Raw genomic sequence first — 20,981 nt, forward strand, 5'->3', positions numbered from 1 at the left:
ATGATACTCTATGTGGAAAACCCAAAAGACTCCCCCCCAAAATTGCTAGAATTCATACAGGAATTCAGCAAAGTGGAAGGGTATAAAATCAATGCACAGAAATCAGGTGCATTCCTATACACTAATGATGAGAAAGAAGAAAGAAAAATTAAGAAGTTGATCCCATTTACAACTGCACCCAAACCAGAAGATACCTAGGCATAAACATAAACAAAGAGGCAAAGGATCTCAGAAAACTATAGAACACTCACAAAACAAACTGAGAAAGACACAAAGAAATGGGAAAACATTCCATGCTCATTCCATGCTTAACAAATATTGTTAAAATGTCTACACTACCTAGAGCAATCTACGCATTCAGTGCAATCCTTATCAAAATACCATCAACTTTTTTCACAGAGTTGGAACAAATAATCCAAATAATACAAATAAGTTTGTATGGAACCAGAAATGACTCCAAATTAGCCAAAGGAATGTTGAAAAGGAAAACCAAAGCTGGTAGCATCACAATTCCAGACTTCAAGCTCTATTACAAAGCTGTCATCATCAAGATAGTATGGTACTGACATAAAAACAGACACATAGATCAGTGGAACAGAACAGAGAACCCAGAAATGGACCCTCAGTGGAACAGAACAGAGAACCCAGAAATGGACCCTCAGCTCTATGGTCAACTGAATTTTGACAAAGCAAGAAAGAATGTCCAATGGAAAAAAGTCTCTTCAACAAATGGTGTTGAGAAAATTGGACAGCCACATGCAGAAGAATGAAACTGGACCATTTCCTTACACCATTCACAAAAATAGATTCAAAATGGATGAAAGAGGGACGCCTGGGTGGCGCAGTTGGTTGGACGACTGCCTCCGGCTCAGGGCGTGATCCTGGAGTCCCGGGATGGAGTCCCACATCAGGCTCCCAGCTCCATGGGGAGTCTGCTTCGCTCTCTGACCTTCTCCTCGCTCATTCTCTCTCTCACTGTCTCTCTCTCTCAAATAAAAAAAAAAAAAAAAAAATGGATGAAAGACCTAAAAGTGAAAAAAGAATCCATCAAAATCCTAGAGGAGAACACAGGCAGCAACCTCTGTAACCTCTGCCTCAACAACTTCTTCCTAGACACATCTTCAAAGGGAAGGGAAACAAAGGCAAAAATGAACCACTGGGACTTCATCAAGATAAAAAGCTTTTGCAAGCCAAGGAAACAGTCAATAAAATCAAAGGACAACCATCAGAATAGAAGTATTTGCAATATCTTACCAGATAAAGGACTAGTATCTAAAATCTACAAAGAACTTATCAAACAACAAATAATCCAGTCAAGAAATGGGCAGAAGACATGAACAGACATTTCTGCAAAGAAGACATCGAGATGGCCAACAGACACATGAAAAAGAGCTCCACATCATATGGCATCAGGGAAATACAAATCAAAACCACAATGAGATACCACTTCACACCAGTAAGAATGGATAAGATTAAGAAGTCAGGAAATGACAGATGCTGGCAAGGATGCAGAGAAAGGGGAACCCTCCTACACTGTTGGTGGGAATGCAAGCTGGTGCAACCACTCTGGAAAACAGCATGGAGGTTCCTCAAAAAGTTGAAAATAGAGCTACCTTATGACCCAGGAATCACACTACTGGGTATTTACCCTAAAGATACAAACGTAGCGATCTGAAGGGGCACATGCACCCAAATGTTTATAGCAGCAGTGTCCACAATAGCCAAACCATGGAAAGAACCTAGATGTCCATCAACAGATGAATGGATAAAGAAGATGTGGTATATACATACAATTGAATATTATGCAGCCATCAAAAGTATTGAAATCTTGCCATTTGTGATGACCTGGATGGAACTAGAGGGTATTATGCTTAGCAAAATAAGTCAATCAGAGAAAGACAACTATCATATGATCTCCCTGATATGAGGAAATGGAGATGCAATGTGGGGGGCTTGGGGGGTAGGAAAAGAATAAATGAAATAAGATGGGATCAAGAGGGAGACAAACCATAAGAGACTCTTACTGTCACAAAACAAACTGAGGGTGACCGGGGGGAGGGGGGTCGGTAGAGGGTGGTGGGGTTATGGACATTGGGGAGGGTATGTGATATAGTGAGTGCTGTAAAGTGTGTAAACCTGGCGATTCAGAGACCTGTACCCCTGGAGCTAATAATACATTATATGTTTATAAAAAAATTTTAAAAAAATATTAAAAAAAAAAAACCACAATGAGATACCACCTCACACCAGTCAGAATGGCTAAAATTAATAAGTCAGTAAAAAACAGATGTTGGCGAGGATATGGAAAAAGGGGAACCCTCCTACACTGCTGATGGGGATGCAAGAGGGTTCCCCCTCTATTTTCAACTCAAGAAGCTGAAAAGAGAGCCACCCTTGACCCAGCAATTGCACTACTGGTTACAATACTCTAAAGATACAAACGGAATGATTTGAAGGGCACCTGCACCCCAGTGTTTATAACTGCAATGTCCACAATGGCCAAACTATCAAAAGAGCTGATATGTCCTTCAAAAAGATGAATAAACAAAATGTGAGATATATATGTGTGTGTGTGTATATATATATATGTGTATATATATGTATATATACACATATGTATATATATGTGTGTATATATATGTATATATGTATATATATGTATATATATATACACACACACTATATATAATATATATATTTATATATACATACATACACACATACAAAATGGAATATTACTCAGCCCTCAGAAAGGATAAATACTACATACTATTTACTTTGATGTGGGTGGAACTGGAGGGTATTATGCTGAATGAAATAAGTCAATCAGAGAAAAACAATTATCACACAGTTTATATGTGGAGTATAAGAAACAGCGAAGATCATAGGGGAAGGGAGGAAAAACTGAATGGGAAGAAATCAGAAAGGGAAACAAACCACAAGAGACTCTTAACTATAGGAAACAAACTGAGGGTTGCTGGCGGGGTGGTGGGTGGGAGGATGGGGTAACTGACTGATGGGCGTTAAGGAGAGCACATGATGTAATGAGCACTGGGTGTTACAGCCACTGATGAATCACTGAACTCTACCTCTGAAACCAATAATACACTACATGTTAAACAAGTAAATTTAAATTTTAAAAACTGGTCAGAGGGGCTCCTGGGTGGCTCAGTGGATTGGGCCTTAGCCTTTGGCTTAGGTCATGATCCCAAGGTCCTGGGATCAAGCCCCACATGGGGCTGTCTGCTCAGCGGGGAGCCTACTTCCTTCTCTCTCTCTGCCTGTCTCTCTGCCTACTTGTGATCTGTCTGTCAAATAAATAAATAAATTTTTTTTAAAAACCTTTTAAAAGCTAGTAAGAAAAAGAAAATGTATGCTATAAAAGTTTCATGGTGAAATCACTTCATATCTGTGTTTTAAAACCCTGATACTGGGGCATCTGGGTGGCTCAGTGGGTTAAAGCCTCTGCCTTCAGCTCAAGTCATGATCCCAGGGTCCTGGGATCGAGCCCCACATCAGGCTCTGTGCTCTGCGGGGAGCCTGCTTCCTCCTCTCTCTCTGGCTGCCTCTGCCTACTTGTGATCTCCGTCTGTGAAATAAATAAATAAAATCTTGAAAAAAAAAAAGAATGAAAATTATAAAAATTAGGCCAAGAGGATATAATGGCACAAGAAGTGACCATACAGTATGTAATATTTAAATTCTACTACCCCATCCTCTTGGCACACCGTCAATTAAGTTAGCATGATCACAATATTCCTTCATGCAAAATCAGAAGAACATCTGCCCACACTAGACATGAAATAAAGAGATGAAGACACTATCCTTGTGTTTAAGGAGAGTTCCATTTTAAAGGAGGATTGACTCTGGAAATAAATTATTTTAAGGCATTCAGATTAATACCACCAGTTAATATGCAAACACAGACAGATCCTCCAACCTCTATTGGATGGGGAGCAAGGAATGGATGTCAATACAAGGGAAGTCTTCTTGGGAATTAAGGAGTGCACTTATGATGAGCCATCAGTAAGGTATGGAATTGTTGAATCACTATACTGTACACTTCAAACTAACATAACACTATATAGGAATTTAAAATAAATTTAAAAAAAAAAAAAAGGAAGCCTTCAGAAGGAGCATGAGGCCCAAGAGATTTCAAAGGACGAATAAGAGTTTTTCAGGAAGTAGAACAGAATGAAAGAATGAATCATCTATGCAGAGTCATGGTAGTTAAAGTGAGAATGAGTGCAGGAAAATAGGAGGACTTTAGAAAGGATGACATCTAGGTAGCACAAGGGGAAATGGTCAGCCATAAAGAGGCAGCAGGGCCCAGACCATGAGACCCCGGGTCCCATCTGACACACCTTGAACTCCATTCTACTGGCAAGAGTGGGAACATGTTAGGATTGTGAAAAAGGAATGGAGTTGCTCAGTTTGTTTTTAACAAGAAAGGGAACTCCAATAACATCACGGAAGGGAGTTTGTATCATCTCAAAGGAACTTCAGCAGTAAATTAAACTCTGTGCATCCTGATGATCCCAAGATTAAAATAATTCAGCTCCATCAAACATGCCAATTCATAGAACACAAAATAACTTATTTTTCTGTACATATACAGAACATTATGGCTAAACTTAACACAAGACCGAATGAAAACAGCTGCAAGCCTTCATCAAAGCAGAGACATTTGTGAGAGGGTAGGTCCGTTAATTTATTATTTAATGCTCACAGCACTGTAATGTAGGCCTAGAAATAATTTAAACTTACTGGTCATTTCCCTGGCCCTTAGCTTCGGCAAAACAACATGAATATTCACGAAGACTAATGACAGGACTCAGTGCAGAAATACAGGTTTTTCACATGGTGTTGACAAGAAAATCAGTCACCATAAACAATGGGCATCTAATAAACAAAGCTGACTTCCTCAAATTTTTTAAAATTTATTTATTTTATTTATTTGACAGAGACATCACAAATAGGCAGAGAGGCAGGCAGAGAGAAAGGGGTAAGCAGGCTCCCTGCTGAACAAAGAGCCCGATGCAGGGCTTGATCCCAGGACCCTGAGACCATGACCCGAGCTGAAGGCAGAGGCTTAACCCACTGAGCCACCCAGGCGCCCGGACTTCCTCAATTTAAATTCAGCAAAACAGCAGAGTAGTTCTAATGCTCCTTCTGTGAATCTGTGTGCCAAATACAAGAGGCAGAGTTACAATAATGAAGAGGAAGACAATGAAAAGGAAATCAAACATGAAGGAACAGACTCAGAGACAAGAGAAAAAAACTTGAGAGGACCAAAGAACTTTCTGTGCTTCAGTTTCCACACTGCCTAGAAAGAGCAAGTACCCCATCTCTCCCTCCACCAAACTGTGACAATAAGTGATGTCGATGCTGAGTGGCTAGAAATCGGACAATTCCAAAGAGGCATCCAGAGACCATCAGCTTATGTTGAAGCCTCCACCCCTCCTTTAGTCAAGCCCTTCAATTCATTTTGGAGCCATGGCCCAAGCCAGAAGTCTGGTAAGACTTACAGGCTTTCCTATTTCTATTTTCTAATGTAGTTGAAAGCATAAAATTATATTGAAATGCAATTACCAAAATAGTAAGAACAAATTTTGTGATACACTAGTATATGTGCTTCTCTATCAGTCCATTAAATATCAAGATCTAATGGTGACTCTGATAACTAGCATAACTTCTGTGTAGTTATACCTGTAACACTGTGAGGTGATATCAGTAATTTCTACTGGTGACAAACTCTTACGTGCTGCTAATATTGTTTTGATAGTTGCCTAGTAATAGCTGAGGCATATGCTAAAGTTACTTTGGGGGCTGATAAAACTGAAGATGTAATTCATGAATCCTCACTTAAGTCTGCTAGCCACACTTCTGTAGGTGTGGTATTTTTTAATATTGAAATAAAACATAAAAAACAGATAGTGGAAGATATGGCACTCAGCAAACTACTGCTAGTGGTAATAGTAAATCACCAGTACCCCAAGGTCCAGAGTCACAAATTGAAAGCCACTCCGTTCAAGAGGCTACTTAAAGACCTGGCTTGCTAGGAACATGTGAGACCAACAAATGATCGGTCTGCAGAGGGATCAGACAAGCCCTGACAAGGAGAGAGGAAAAAATAAAAACGGGACTCTAGAAAAACAGGATAGAATTTTATTTAGCTTACTTCAAAGATCATTTTACCTTCTCTGGTAATAAGTAACCATATGACCTCACACAAGTTATTTAACTTCTCTGGACCTCAGCTTTCTAAACATAAAGGTAATAGTTGTTATCTCATAGGGTCATCATGAGAATTCAATCAGTTAAATGTAAAATGTAACATTTTACAAATGTAACATTCACTCAGTGAATGTTAGGTATCATTATATTGCTAGTATTATTACAGGACTCAGAACAGACAAAACTACAATTTGCAACCATTTTTCTACTCCCCCTCCTTAGCTTGAAATGATTTTTATCTTTTATTGTTATTCCTACAGCAAACAGACTTTTTTTAAACCAAATAAAAGGCTGTAAACAACTTCATTTTTAGGAAGTCCTTTATATACTACCACCTACGTTCTTCTTTTCTCTGAGATCTAAGTTATTTTTACAGAGTTATTTTTTATTTTTGTCTTGTGTGGCTGACAGAGGGGGTGTGTGTATAAATGTTCACATTCCTAACCATATGCTGAAATTTTATCAGGAGATCTAAGGTGCTAATCCCAGCTTTCTGGATGCACTACTTCTTGCTTTCACGTGGAAAATACCATATGGAATTCATATGACCCATGCAAGGGCAGTTGAGCTTCTTTAATATTCACAGATATATTGGCCCCTGGATTAAATCTGGGATTTAATATACCAGACACCAATCCCCTGACAGAGGCTGATAAGTACCTGACCAGAAACAGACTTTCTAGGTGACCACTGAGTTTCTAAGTCACTTCACATACTTTTGTCCAGCCACAGAGCAAGTAAATGGTGGAATAATTCAGAACCTGAGGTATCAGGGAAAAGCATGCCCTCCAAAGAGGAAGTAGCTCTCCAACGCTCCATTTCTTCTTTGCCCTCCCCTTGCCTAGAAGTGTCTTTTAAAATTGTGAGGCATGCACCATCTTTCCACTCCCAGTCCTGTCCTTTTCAGAATTGCTAGCCAAAAAGGGTTTAGAACACCACCCACGGACGTCCCATCCAAATCCCTATGCTCTGTGTCTCCTGGATGTCTCCAGAGGTAAACATTTCTGATCCAAAGTAAATAAATTGCTTACGGGCTGGGCAGAATCTCATAAGAATAAGTAACTGCAAACAAAAGCAGAGCCAAGAAAAATGGACAATAGCAGAAAGGGTTTTTCCCAACTTTTCAATATGAAAATTCTCTAAAATGAAAGCTGACAGACTAGTATAACCAGTATCTATATGCCCATCACCCAGATGCAACACCTATTGCTATTCTGGCATTTTTTATGGATGTGTGTATCCACTCAACTGTGCGTGTGTGGGGGGGTGCATTTATGTGTATCTTGAATAACTGGAAAGTTCCTGATATCCTGATAATTCACCCCTAAATATTTCAGCATGCCTCTTCTCACAATGACATTCTCCTCCGCATTCCCTTATTAATAGAATAATAACACCTAAGCAAATCAAGAGGAATACCATAATATTTAATATTAGCCCACATTCCAATCTCCATCCTCATCCTGAGAATTAAAGCACTGCATTTGATTGCTATAGCTCTTTCAGCTCTTTTAACATAGAGCAGTCCTCCTACCTCTTATTTCAACAACGGTGGCTTTTTCATGTGTCCAGACTATGTCTAGCAGGACAGCAAACAGAACCTTCCATCACCCTCCGCCAAATGGAGAACAAAAGTCCCAGCTCCTTTCCCCCACCACGCTTCACCCATAGTCACATCACTGCAGCCACACTGGCCTCCGTGCTGCTCCCAACATACTAACATGCCCAGCTCAACATCTGGCTCCTGAAGGGGACTGTTCCTCCCACAAATCCCAAGAGGTGCCCTCCAAACTCCTGCAGGTCTTTGCTCAATAAAACCTACCTCGAACATCTTAATTACAACTGTAAACCACCTTCCCCACTTTATTTTTCTTCATAGTGTCTTTCACCATTGAACTTTCTAGGCATTGTGGTTCTTTTGCTGGTCACTTATCTCACCACCTGGAATGTACCCTCCTCCAAGACAGGGTCTTTGTGTGATATGCTCATTGCTGCATCCCTGCTCCTATATGAGGGTTGGGCTCTAGTCAATCAACAAGTATTTATTAAGACCCGCTGCTATGCTCTGGACACTGGCAGAGCAGCAGTACCTGCTTAAAGCTGGCCCAGCCTGACTCTCCTCCCCGATGCCCCAGAACAGTGGCAAACCCACTGCCCAGTATTCAGAATGGCTTCTCAGAAGTTAGGTGAGGCCCTGGGGCCATGCACATAAATTCCAGAGCCCTGGCATTTGCTTGAAGGTAGGACTGACCCTACATCTCGCTCCTATAGTCCCACTGTCCCCCTCATGAATCCCATGGCTTCCAGTGCAGGTCTCTGACAATTCTCCTAGGCCTAACAACTCCTCAATCTGTTCCAGTCAAAGCGTCCACAGCAAACTTGCCTGTACCCACCCCTAAAGGATCACTTCAGTGGTCCCAGTCACCCATCCTCCCGCTTGTCCTCCTCGAAGCCATTGCAGTGATCTTTCTAAGACACAGTCATTGCAGAATCATTACCTCAGCTCAAAATACTTAACTGACATTCCGCCCTGCCCAGGATTAAACATTAGTACATAGACTGATGTACACACAAGACCCTTCTTATTCCGACTACCACCTCTCCCATCCTGATCTCCTGCCACGCCCCACCTCACATTTGACACCACTAAGTTATTTTTAGTGGTTTCTGGAATATCTATGCTCCGTAGGTGAACTTGAACACTCTCTTCTGTTTATATTCACATGGAGCATTTTGCCTAAAAAGAAAATCACTTTAACATTAACGTTAACACCCTCCCATTAGTAGTGTTTGCCTGCCAGCCAGATCTCGCTGCAGGCCTGGAACCCATGCCCTATGAAGATTCCATAGGGGTGTGGGTGAAGGGGTGTGGGCCTTTGCATCTTCCTATCCAGAGAGGTTTTAGTAAAACACTAGGTGTTTAATAAATGTGTACGACTTAGCCTAAGGAGCTACTTTGCCCTGGGCAGAGCTGTGTGTTTAGGACCTCAAGGATCAGAGTTGGTGACCCTGATCTTCCTTATTCTGATTTTATGGCTCAGGCCTAGAGTTAATGGTAAATGTCCTCATTGTTTCAGTTTACTGAAACATTATGTAAACCCAGCATCAGGCGGCTGTTTGGCGACAAACAACTCTGCATTCCAGAGCATGCTGACCCTGTGGCCAGTTGCTTTGTTTGCTTTTCACTAACAAAGAGGCTCTCATTTAAAGTTCTGAAAGTTAAACCACATTATATTCATTCCATCTTGTTCTCCCTCATAAAAATGTGAGTATGTGTGTGTGCACGTGTGTGTGTGAAAGAGACAGACAGACAAAGCTAGATGCCGTGAAATTAGCGTGGCAGCTATGCTTCAAGCTAACTCTTATGCCCTGACCCGAAAGGACTGGATAAAACACGTGGGATGAGGCGCCAGGTCCAAAAGGGCCACAGTCGGTTGTCACTAGACTTAGCAGACCGCCTGCTTCCAAAGTATTAACATGGACCACTCACCAGTTCTCCACTTCATTTTATTTCCCTCTGAGAGTCATTACCTTCTTCACCCACCTGAGTCCACAAAATTGCATGTGCCTAACATTCTGGTCATGGATAATAATGAGGAGTGCTAGGATTTCTCTAAGGAGATGAGACTAATTTTCCACAAGCTAAGAATTTTTTATGTGGTAAATATGCTTCTGTCATTTCTATCTACAATATATGCACAAAACTACAATATCACTTAATATTATTATTTAGAAATTTGCAACCATTATCCTACTCCATAGAAGAATGGGTATCCCTGGTTCTGTGCAGTGAGGGAATATACAAGGACTCGAAAGCTGCTCGCATACCCATGCTTAGACTTTACGGACTTCAGGCTGAAGGTGAGTAAGCATTTCCGGCAGGGTCTTGATGCTCCTTCCCCTGGCTGTTAGCATTGTTTCACTTTGTCTGGTTTAAACCGAAGCCAGCTGAATCTCCTCCAAGTTCCAGTTTTGGTCAGATCTCAGGAGACAGCCTGTCTGGTTATTTAAAAACAAATATCTGCCTGCACATCCACCCCAACCTGATAATATGGCAGATCCCTGATGCCTTGTGACCCCACCTGGGTCCCCATTTGTGGTGGAGGGAGAGGTAAGGACATTAAGTGCTGGGATCTCCACAACTGAGGTTACCAAAGTACAAACAAGAAGGCCTGTGAACAGACAGTGAGGCTACGGAGCCAGTTACGCTCTTGCACAACCAGTCTCTGCCACCACACACCCATGTTATCTTCTCCTTTCCCCAGTTTACTCATGAACGTCTCCTTTCATGGCCTCAAAGCACATCCGATTATATGCCAACTAATCAGTGAGCATACAGTAGGCTTGCCCCTGATCAGTTTCCTGAAAAGACAGGAGAGAACAAGAAGAAGGGAGTCTTCACTCCCAAGGAGTTTATAACACAGAGGTGGAGACAAAAAAACACACCAACATAAGAAACAGAATAAAGATATGGGATTATTGTATTGTAGACACAAAGAAGGGGACTTTTGCTCACTAGGTTTTTCTGCAATGAACGAGTTCATCCTCAGAATGGCATGTAAGACTTGTCCATCAAGGGGACAGAGGCAGGAGGATTGGATTCAGTGCATGAAATAATCCACTTTCAAAACATTTAGGAATTCAATTATATTGACTTCAAATATTGTTCATTGTGGGGCGCCTGGGTGGCTCAGTGGTTTAAGCCTCTGCCTTCAGCTCAGGTCATGGTCTCAGGGTCCTGGGATCGAGCCCCACATTGGGCTGTCTGCTTAGCATGGAGCCTGCTTCCCCCTCTCTCTCTGCCTGCCTCTCTGCCTACTTGTGATCTCTCTCTATCAAATAAATAAATAAAAATCTTTTAAAAAAAAATATTGTTCATTGAATTTTAATTTGACTTTTTAATTCAGCGAAAAACTCCCTGTCAAATTTACCATTTAAAAATCTTTGCTTAAGTGTTTAAGAATATATATATATTTTTAACATAAGCTTTTCTCTTCTCCAATCTGTGCCAATCTCCCCTAAATCTTCCCAACTGTCTATCTTCCTGCATTTCTCTTCTACCAGGAAATAAAGAGCAAATTCTAATGCTAATGCTAATCTCCAAATACTGATGTACCAGGGTTATATGGTAATTAATATTATAAACAACTCAGTAAAGAGGGAGTCAGGTGTGGTAGGAAGAGCTTGGGTACCAGAGAAAGGAGGCTTTAATCTGAATGTGCCCCTTTCTCATTATGTGAACTTGGAAAAGAATAATAATCCTCATCTCATAGGTTTTTTCCTTTGATCTAATAAGTTTTTTAATAGGAAAAAGTATTAATGTACCTAAAAGATCTAGCACAGTGTTACATACACTATTTTATACTGCCTTATATAATCTGGGACTTAGATAGAAACCATTAAAAACCATATAATTTCTGTTTTCAAAAGTCACTGTTTTGAAAGTGTGTTTTCAAAACCACAAGAAAGAACAAGTGTTGGTAAAGATGAAGAGAAGGGGAAAAAAAAAAAAAAAAAGAAAACCCCTGTTGCACTGTTGGTGGGAAAGCAAATTGGTGCAGCCACTGTGGAAAACCACTGTGAAGGTTCTGAAAGATCCCCCGGGGCTCCAAGCACCCCGGAATGGACCCCTTCTCAGGAGGAGACCCCCGGACCCAAAAACCAAGCCGAGTCCACTGATCAGATGCAAACAGCACGAGGTTTATTGAGTTGACACAGGTACCTGCGGGCGATCAAGTCTTAGGAAGACTCGCGCACCAGCCCTTTGTTCAGGGCCTTTTTATGGGGTTTGGGGAAGCGAAAGCATACGTACAGAAGCAGAAACATAGTTACAAGGTTCTTATTGGCTGGTTTGAATGTAAGGCATACTCGGTGTTTGTAGATTGGCTTTGAAGGACCCCGGCGCGCGAAGAGAAAGGTGGGGAGGGGGAGTGAGGAGGGGGAGTTGGACCTTATTACTCAGCAGAGAAACATCCTGCCTACGTGACTAGGCCCACGTACCTAGGCGACCCCCCTTGCCTATGTGACTATGCGCATAAAGTATCCTGTTGAAACAGGAGACCAGTATCACCCCCTAAAAGCCAAGTGGTTACAGAAAGGCAAGGGAGTGGTTAAACAATTAACTGGGGGAGGGGTCTAACAGGGGAAGGGCGAGCGATTACAGAAAAGCCAAGAAGCAGTTAGTTAATCAATGGCTGGGGGGGGGGTGTCTATATGCGGAGTCTTTCAGTTCCTCAAAAAATGAAAAATCAAATTATCATATGATTCAGTAATTTCACTACTAGGTATTAATTCAAAGACTTAAAAAACATTAATTCATTGAGAGATGAATGAAGATGTAGGATAGACACATGATGGAACAGTACTCAACTATAAAAAAAATAAAATCTTGTGATTTGCAACAACACAAAAAGATCTAGAGGGTATAACACTAAGCAAAATAAGTCAGTCAGAAAAAGACAAATACAGTATTATTTCACTCAAATGTAGAATTTGAGGAACAAAATACACAAAGAAAAAAAGAGAGAAAAATTAAAAACCAGACTCTTAACTATAGAAAACAAACTAATGGTTGCTGGAGGGGAGGCAGGTGGGGGGATGGAGGATATACGTGATGGGAATTAAGAGTATACTTACCCTGATGAGCACTGAGTGATGTACACAACTGCTGAACCACTAGGTTGTACATCAGAAATTAATATAACACAGCAAGTTAACTATACTGGTAATAACGTTTTTTAAAGTGAATAAGTATTTACTGATGATTGTACTTTTAAGGATGAAATTGTGCTCTCAGGTCTCTCCCAGACACTTGAGATAACCAGAACACCAGCAATGGAACAGCTTCATCAAAGTTGGGTTTGGTTTGCTGAGTAATAGCTTTGAAGAAGAATTTGTGTTTGAATGAGGTTTAAATTATGAGGATTACGTGCAGACAGAAAATGGAGAGAACATGAGAAGCAAATGAGTGAGACTGGAAGAATGGGGAAAAGCTGGAGACAAGAAAAATCAAATCCAACAACTCAAACACACCCTCGAGTCCCAGTGAAGAGAGCATGGTACAATGGAAAACTCACAAATTTGGCAATCAGCTGCTTCCAAATTCCTGGTCAGCCCCTGGTAGCTGTGTAGCCTTAGGCAAGGCACATGACCCTTCTGAACTTCTACATCTTCACAGAAACATCTTTGAACAATACCTAACTAGCATGAAAGATTAGAGATGATCTGTGTGGAAGTGCATGATACAATACCTTGTCCACAGGTATGTTTAATAAATGCCCTATTATTACCTCTTAGTCATCATTCACTATTGTAATCCCCTAGAACCAATGTGAAACAGATCCTTAAGAAATTAAAACCAGCCAACTGTCCAGCCAAAATAGAAGCAGATATTGAGCTAGAAACACACACTTGACAAGAAAAAAAAATTTTTGGTAGCCATAGCAAGATCAAGCAAGGAAAAAAAAAAAAAGATAATGTTGGAATATTATGGAAAAATGTTTTGATATACCCAGAAGGAATAAGTTTTGGTGGACTTGGTAGTTAAGTATCAGGAAATCAGAGTCCACCAGCTACGTCATATCACCCTTGGTAAGTGCAGCCATGTTCCAAAGCAGAAGTGTCCAGAGGAACCACAGATAAAGAAAGCCGGGCTACCAAATTAAAATTACAGACATCCAATGAAGAAATTCGTTACGTACTAGATATAATAGCAGCAGATGACACCCTTTCTATGGAGAAGATTAATATGCTGACTTGAGAGGTGGGATTCTGGCCACTGGAAAGGGGTGTCCAGGTGGAGTCAGCGAAGTTCTCCTCCTCCCAGAGTTCCTCCATGATGGCCCATGGTACAACAGTGGTCAAGAGCATAAGGACGGCACTCAGAGACTGACTTGAAGACCAGGAAAAGAAGTAAAACTGCAACAACTGGGACCCACAACATTCCTTAAGAATTTCTCTGCAAAAGTTTCACTTCTGCAGGGACTGAAGAGTGGAATCACTTCAAGAAAGACACCTTGTTCTTGGGTCCTAGATGCCAGATTCTGGACAGCAGCATTACCCTACAACACACAGGAAAACCAGAGTAGAAACCATCAGGTGTAGAATCACTTAAAGTACTAATATCATGTCCTAAATCCTGCAAAATAAGATAAATATATCGTATGAACCAATAATACAAGGCCTCCCTGTGTTCGCAGAACAGCTCTACTGTATTCAGTCTACAAGTGTATATTCTAGCTATAAGGAGTTTTGAACATGTAACGGACAGTAATTATCTTCTTAGAATTCAGTAGTTTTTGGAGGCAGTGCTACAAATGGCCTAGCTCTCGTAACACAAACCAAACAAACATGAACTCTAAGCCGAGAACTTCATTCAGCTGCCTTCTGATTCTGGTCACATATGTTAAATTAAACAAGGAAGCCATTAGACTGAGGTGACTTTAATCCTTTAGTCGCCTAGTGAGCGAACCCATACCTAATCCTGTAAATGCCTCAAGGTTAAGAACCTGAAACCTAAGGACAACCACTCACAACAAACAGCCAACTAGGCCTCCCAAGCAAGGCAACCGCTTACGCTACAGCCAAATCGAATTATTCCTTCGCTTGCTGCCCAGTCTTCCCTTTGAAAGTCTTTCCTCTGACTCCTAACTACTCTAGGGGGTCTCTGCCCAATTAGAAACCCTGTTTACTCAAGCTAACAATTTAATATGCCTCAGTTTATCTTTTAGCACATTCAAACTCAGTCCTGAATACCCTCCTATCTTACGGTCATGTCCTCTGACTTTTAAAAAGGGAAATGTCTTAGAAACCATCTGGCCCACCCCACCCACTCTCACCCTGTGACCATTTAAAATAAGGGAACCAAAACTCAGGGAGGCTGAGGGATGTCCAAGATCATAATGATTTTAATGTTTATCTTTCCTTCTGTGAATGCTAAACAAATCATTTTAATAAGACTTAACAGTATCCACATAGATCACTGCTCCCAGCACATATGAGTGAACAATGCTACCCTGTCGTGATTGACAGAAAAAGTGAAATGAAAGTTAAATGACATGTCATGCTTTCTCACATGAGAAACCTATTTTGTGGAAAGTAGCCACAAACAAATAATGTGGATGTTCATACCAGACCAGGGATAATTTAGAAACAAAAGTATGTCCAGTTACATGAAGCTTACAGTGATAGCCCTCCAAGTAATTCACAGAGAAGCATTTTTTAAATTATCATTTTTATAGAGCTGTATTTTTTAAATAACTTTAAAAATATTTCACCAAAATGATTATTTCACAAAATTTCTGGAAGTCTGAAAATTGAGCAGAGCTTCCTCTAATTCCCCTTCTCCCTCTCTGAGCCACCACCATCAGTCCGCACTCGACTCTGGCTCCACTGGCCCGGCATGAGTCTGCAAAACCCACCATTTTGGTGCTCACCCTGTTGGCCTCTGGACAGAATCACTCTGGTCTGTTCTTAGGGCCTTTTCCACAAACAAGTACATCCCTGTCTGAAGCTCACTGGTCCTTTTGTGTGCCTTTTGTGTGCCTAAGACCTACTTTCACATCCTCTATATGCCAACAGCAAATGGACTCCACATTGCAACCTAAACCCTACCCAAACCCATAAAAATAAGTGGCCATCCAAGCCCCTACAAGCATCAATTTATTAAATGGGTGCACGAAACCAACATGAGAATAAATCAGCCTGGGTGCTGTCAGTGAACTCAGCTTTCCATATAAAATTCTTCACACTCTGGCGAAATGTAAGCCCACCTCTAGCCCCCACCAACGTGTATATTTAAAATCATCCCACAGAGGACCTCTTCTTCCATACAATGCACCTCAGAGATTTGGATGATTCACCCACAGCCTGTATGATCCTGGAGATCAGCTGATAGAATAGCAATGGTGGGCACTGAGGGGCCAATGAAATGCAGAAACTATAGGACGCAGGGTATAGTACTATTTATCAGTAACAAGTCACATTATCTCAATCTGACACTCATCTAAGAATTCTATGAAGTTGTCTGGTTCTGGGGGCGGGGCGGGAAATCTCAAAAAAAAAAAAAGAGAGAGTAGGAACTATAGGAAAATGAGAAATGTTTTGTTATAATGGAAGTCGGGAAAAAACTTTTCCTATACTTAGTGAAGGAGAGTACCCACCAATACAAAAAAAAAAAATATGTGAGGTGAAAGGCAAGTTCAACTAAGTCCAAATGCTACACTATATTCAAGGTATCCAATAAACTCTTATTTTTAAATACTAACATAGGTCTGCAATTTTTAAAAGAGAAAATCAGCCTCTCCTTGCCATTATGAAATGACTATTAAATGCACCTCAGAGAGCTGGATGATTCACCCACAGCCTGAAAGATCCTGGAGATCAGCTGATAGAATAGCAATGGTGGACTACCTAAGGGGCACCTGGCTGGCTCAGCTGGTAGAGATGCAACTCTTGATCTTAGGGTTGTGAGTTCCAAGTCCCAGGCTGGAAATAAAAATTACTTCAAAATTTTTTTTAAAAATTAATATTTTATTTATTTATTTGCGAGAGAGAGAACGAGAGAGAGAGAACACAAGGAGGGAGAGGAAGAAACAGGCTCCCCACTGCGTAGGGAGCCTGAGGTGGGGCTCAATCCCAGGATCCCAAGATCATGACCTGAGCCAAAGACAGATGCTTAACCAACTGAGCCACCCATGTGCCCCCAAAAGTAAAAAATAAAAATCTTAAAAAAATTTTAAAAATAGGCACTTGTAGGTAGCCGAATTATGACCCTGCTCTCAGAATCTTCCCCACATGTGTTGGGTCCTGCCCTGAATTCAGCCCCATGAGTACAGCCACACAAAACATCAATCCCAACTCTTCTGCTGTTCCCTCCTTACCATCACAAATTGCCCCGACCCCTGCTTGCCATTTCTGTCTCTTGCTTCTCCTATTTCAAAAGCAGAAAGGTCTCTTTCCTTTCCAAACTGCTTCTTCCTCAGCTCCCACACATAATTTTGGTTGTATCAGTCCCTTGCCCCTTCAGTCTACCATTCTGTACCTAAATACTCCCTTCTGAATATCACCAAATGGTGCTTGCGTCTCCCATTACCCTAACACTCCCATTTACTCCTCCGGAGCACCATGCTCTAGCAGCCTCTTTTCTGTTCTGCACATCATCGCCAAACTTTCAAATGAACAGTAGGATCCTCGATGTGGCAGGCTTGGGTCTCATTGGCCTTGGACTCCTCACCACGCTAGCACAGTAATGTCCCTCGATATTTGAGGACCAGATGACTAAGCCAATCGTCTGTTTGTAGTGGTGATAACAATCACACCATAGCTTCGCACCACCTGCGATTGAGTCTAGTCATAGGAGAAAGTGAGGTGGACTTGTCTTGCAGGCTGAGACAATCTTGGAATTAGACTGATATATTCGTTGCAAGGGAGTTACAGGTGCGACACTGCCCATTTAAGCGTGACAATGATTCACGTCAAATGAACTTTCACTGCTATTTCCAATCCTCCTTCCAATCTGATATTACAGCTACTGCTTAGTCACCAGGACAGCAAGCTCCTTTGCGTCAAAACCACCCTCCTCAAAAATACCCCTGCCCTTCCACCCCTGGTACTCTATCCATTCTATCACATTACACTTTCCTCCACCAAGATTCAGCTCTAGCATCCGATCCACAATGCTATCTGGCCTACAAAGCTTCATTCCATTCTCCTTCAAAATAACTGTGGCATGTTTTCAATGGAAACCGGAATACATCACACATGGTTAAAAATAATTCAAGCAAACAAAAGTTCTGAATGAAGTTCTGAATGAAACATCTCCTTCACAAGACCATAGTTCCTTGGCTGAGGAGTTTCTCAGTCTCCTAGAGGGCAGCCATTACATCATTTTTTGAAATACCCTTCCAGAAGTTTTCCCTCTCCTGGAAATACACACAAAATATATAATAACTTTTTTAGAGGAACAGAAGAACACAATGGACACTCTGGTACAACTTGATTTTTGTTCTTAGCACATTCAGGAACTTGTAAATCTAAGTTAATACATGCGAAGCCCTTAGAACGGTTCCTGGCCCACAGCAAGGGCTAAATAACTTTCAAGTGGAGTGTATCAGAGGCCATCCCAGCACTCAAGAGTTTCTACCAATTAGACCCCAGAAGCATACAAATAAAGGCTGGGGGTTTCACTGGGCAAGAGCTCAGGGGTGCTCCCCCCCCCCACATCCCCAGAGGTAGGCTCCCTGCAGACTTGGCTATTACCTCTCCCCTTTGTGTGGCATTTGGGGGAAAAGGCCACCCCAGAGCTCACACTTCCTAACTAAAATCACACCTCCCTCCCACTGATCCCCAAGTCGAAACAATACGCTGAGGAGTAAAAACAAAACACGTTCTTGCACTTTGCCTTGATTACACGGTAAGAAGGATACATTCGGCTAGATACGATTAGCTTTGTGGCATCAGCTCTGCACTAGGTCCCAGAATGTTTCTAGAAGGTAAGCTTTGCGCAGTGGCAGTATCGTAGCCAATGAGGTTTATCCGAGGCGCGATTTTTGCTAATTGAATAGAAGGTAAGCTGCAGTAACCTTGCCTCAGGCTCCGGTCCCAACCCTTCCTGTGTCCCCTGATAAGAGCAGAACTCACAGGAGGTGTGAAATCAGATGTGACTCCAGCGAAGACAAGGCCACGTGTTCCGGCGGCTTTGGGAGATGACCGCAGAGTCCCTGTCAGCCCTCACGAGCAGTTTTCAGGTCAGAGAACTTGGGAAACTCTGACGAAGGCGCCAGTTTTCGCCATTTTCAGCTCCCTCACCTCAGTCCCGCAGCACTTCCGGCTCATTTGCATACCTGATGAGCCTTTCACCGCCCAGGATCTTTCCGCAGCCTACCCAGAATGCACCTTGCCAGCCTGGGCACTGGGTGGGGGAGGGGCAGGAGCCATGGGAGCTGGACTGGCAAGAGCTCTGTGAATTTTGGCGTTTGGGGCAGGGGTGGAATTTGGGAGAGCTTGTGACTGCAATTAAAGGGAAGTTGGCAACTTAAACACTGCCCCTTAACAGTTAGTTGAGGGTCCATTAAGTTTAAGCCCCCCCGCCCAGACTTCTTTGCAGGTACCTGTACCCCTGTGGGCTCGCGGACACATGTGCACACATTAACAGGAACCACTCAGCAACCGAAAAGAAGAGAAGGAAAAACAGTGGCATCCTGAGGCTCACAGGGGAAGAAACATGAGAGGCTTGACCCCTTCGTGTTACTTTACTGAGAGGCTTATGTGGGGTGAGGGACTGGGTCAAAACAAGGTCTGTCTTAGACACCTGTTCTTGCCACCGACTCTCCCAAACGTTTCCCAAAGCCTTAGAGCACCCGATACACGTACACACATAAGTGCACATACATAGGGAAAATGAGCCTTCTTTTTTAACAGCTGCAGCTTCTTAACGGAATGGACTTTCCACTGAGCCTGTCATATAAATAACCCACGGCCTCTGTCAAAGAGAATATTAAAAATATTGAAGTTGCATAAATTGGGCATAATAAATAATTACATAAATAATAAATAAATAGGGCATAGTTTACCTAAAGTGGCACTTGGCCTGGCCACCTGGGTCAATAAGAGGTTCAGAGGCTACTGAGTGACCTCAATTGTTCTGGACCAAAACAATGAGAAACTTTTCTGAGCAAAATAATAATCAGGTCAGCCTCCTAGAGCCTTAGGAGTGAACACAAAACCAAGGGTCAAAAGGACAGGACAGTGTCAGACCAACCTCAAGAGGAAGGCCCAGAATGCACTGTGACAGTGCGTCAAGTCTGGAATGTAGGCTGAGCATTGTGCTGAAGGCAAACTGACCTAGTCCCTTGTGCACAGATGTGAGAGAAAGAGGAGTGGGATGTAAGTTTAGGGAAGGGATCAGACACTCTCCAGGGAAGGATGGATGACAACTCCGCGCAGCTGTCTGGAAAGTTCAGGGCTGTTGAGCTGTTCCAGTGACTTTAGGGAATTAAGATGTTTGGAGTAGGAGTCCCAGACAAAACTCTGAATTTAGTCTGGCTTCCAGTTGCTCGGACCAAAAACCTTCGTGACATTCTTGACACACATCTGCTCCATTCCCAACACTCCCGCCAACATCCAGTCTATCAGGAAATTCTGTCAGCCTTATTTTCTCAATATATCCATTTCTGCCCATTTCCCACCATGTCTGTGCTATCACCCTGGTCCAAGCCATTAGTATTGCTCACCTTGATTACTGAAATAACTTTCCTAGGGTTTTTGTTTCTATCCTTGCTCACCTATAGTCCATACAGCAGCCAGAGCGATAATTTGGTAAGTGATAAATTACTAAATTCTCCACCTGAAACTAATACTACACTGTATGCTGACTAACTGGAATTTAAATAAAAACTTGGAATTAAGGGGGCATTGCATGATGTGAAAGGCATTAGATGGTATTCACAACTAACAAATCATTGAACACTACACCAAAAGTATATAATAATGTACTACATGTTGGCTAATCGAATTTCAGCAAAAAAAATAAATAAATAAAAACTTGTAGGAAGAAAAATAAATATTTATTTGAGCAGCATAAATAAACAAATAAATAAAATGCAAGTCAACTTCTCTACTGAAAATCCTGTGATAGCTTCCCTTCTCACTAAGAGGAAAACCAAAGTCCTTCTACTGCTGTACAAGGACCTCTAGAGAGTGGCCCCACCTCCTCCTCCTTACAGCCTCACTCAGTGCAGCCACAC

The 20,981-nt window shown here is 41.9% G+C and overlaps 1 pseudogene; it reads left to right on the forward strand.

Annotated features, from left to right (window-relative positions):
• The first annotated feature begins 18,731 nt into the window (after window positions 1-18,731).
• LOC122897356 lies at window positions 18,732-18,900 on the forward strand (annotated as a pseudogene).
• The last annotated feature ends 2,081 nt before the right edge of the window (window positions 18,901-20,981 follow it).

The sequence above is a fragment of the Neovison vison genome, chromosome 1 (assembly GCF_020171115.1).
Source record: "Neovison vison isolate M4711 chromosome 1, ASM_NN_V1, whole genome shotgun sequence".
Lineage (NCBI taxonomy): Eukaryota > Metazoa > Chordata > Mammalia > Carnivora > Mustelidae > Neogale > Neogale vison.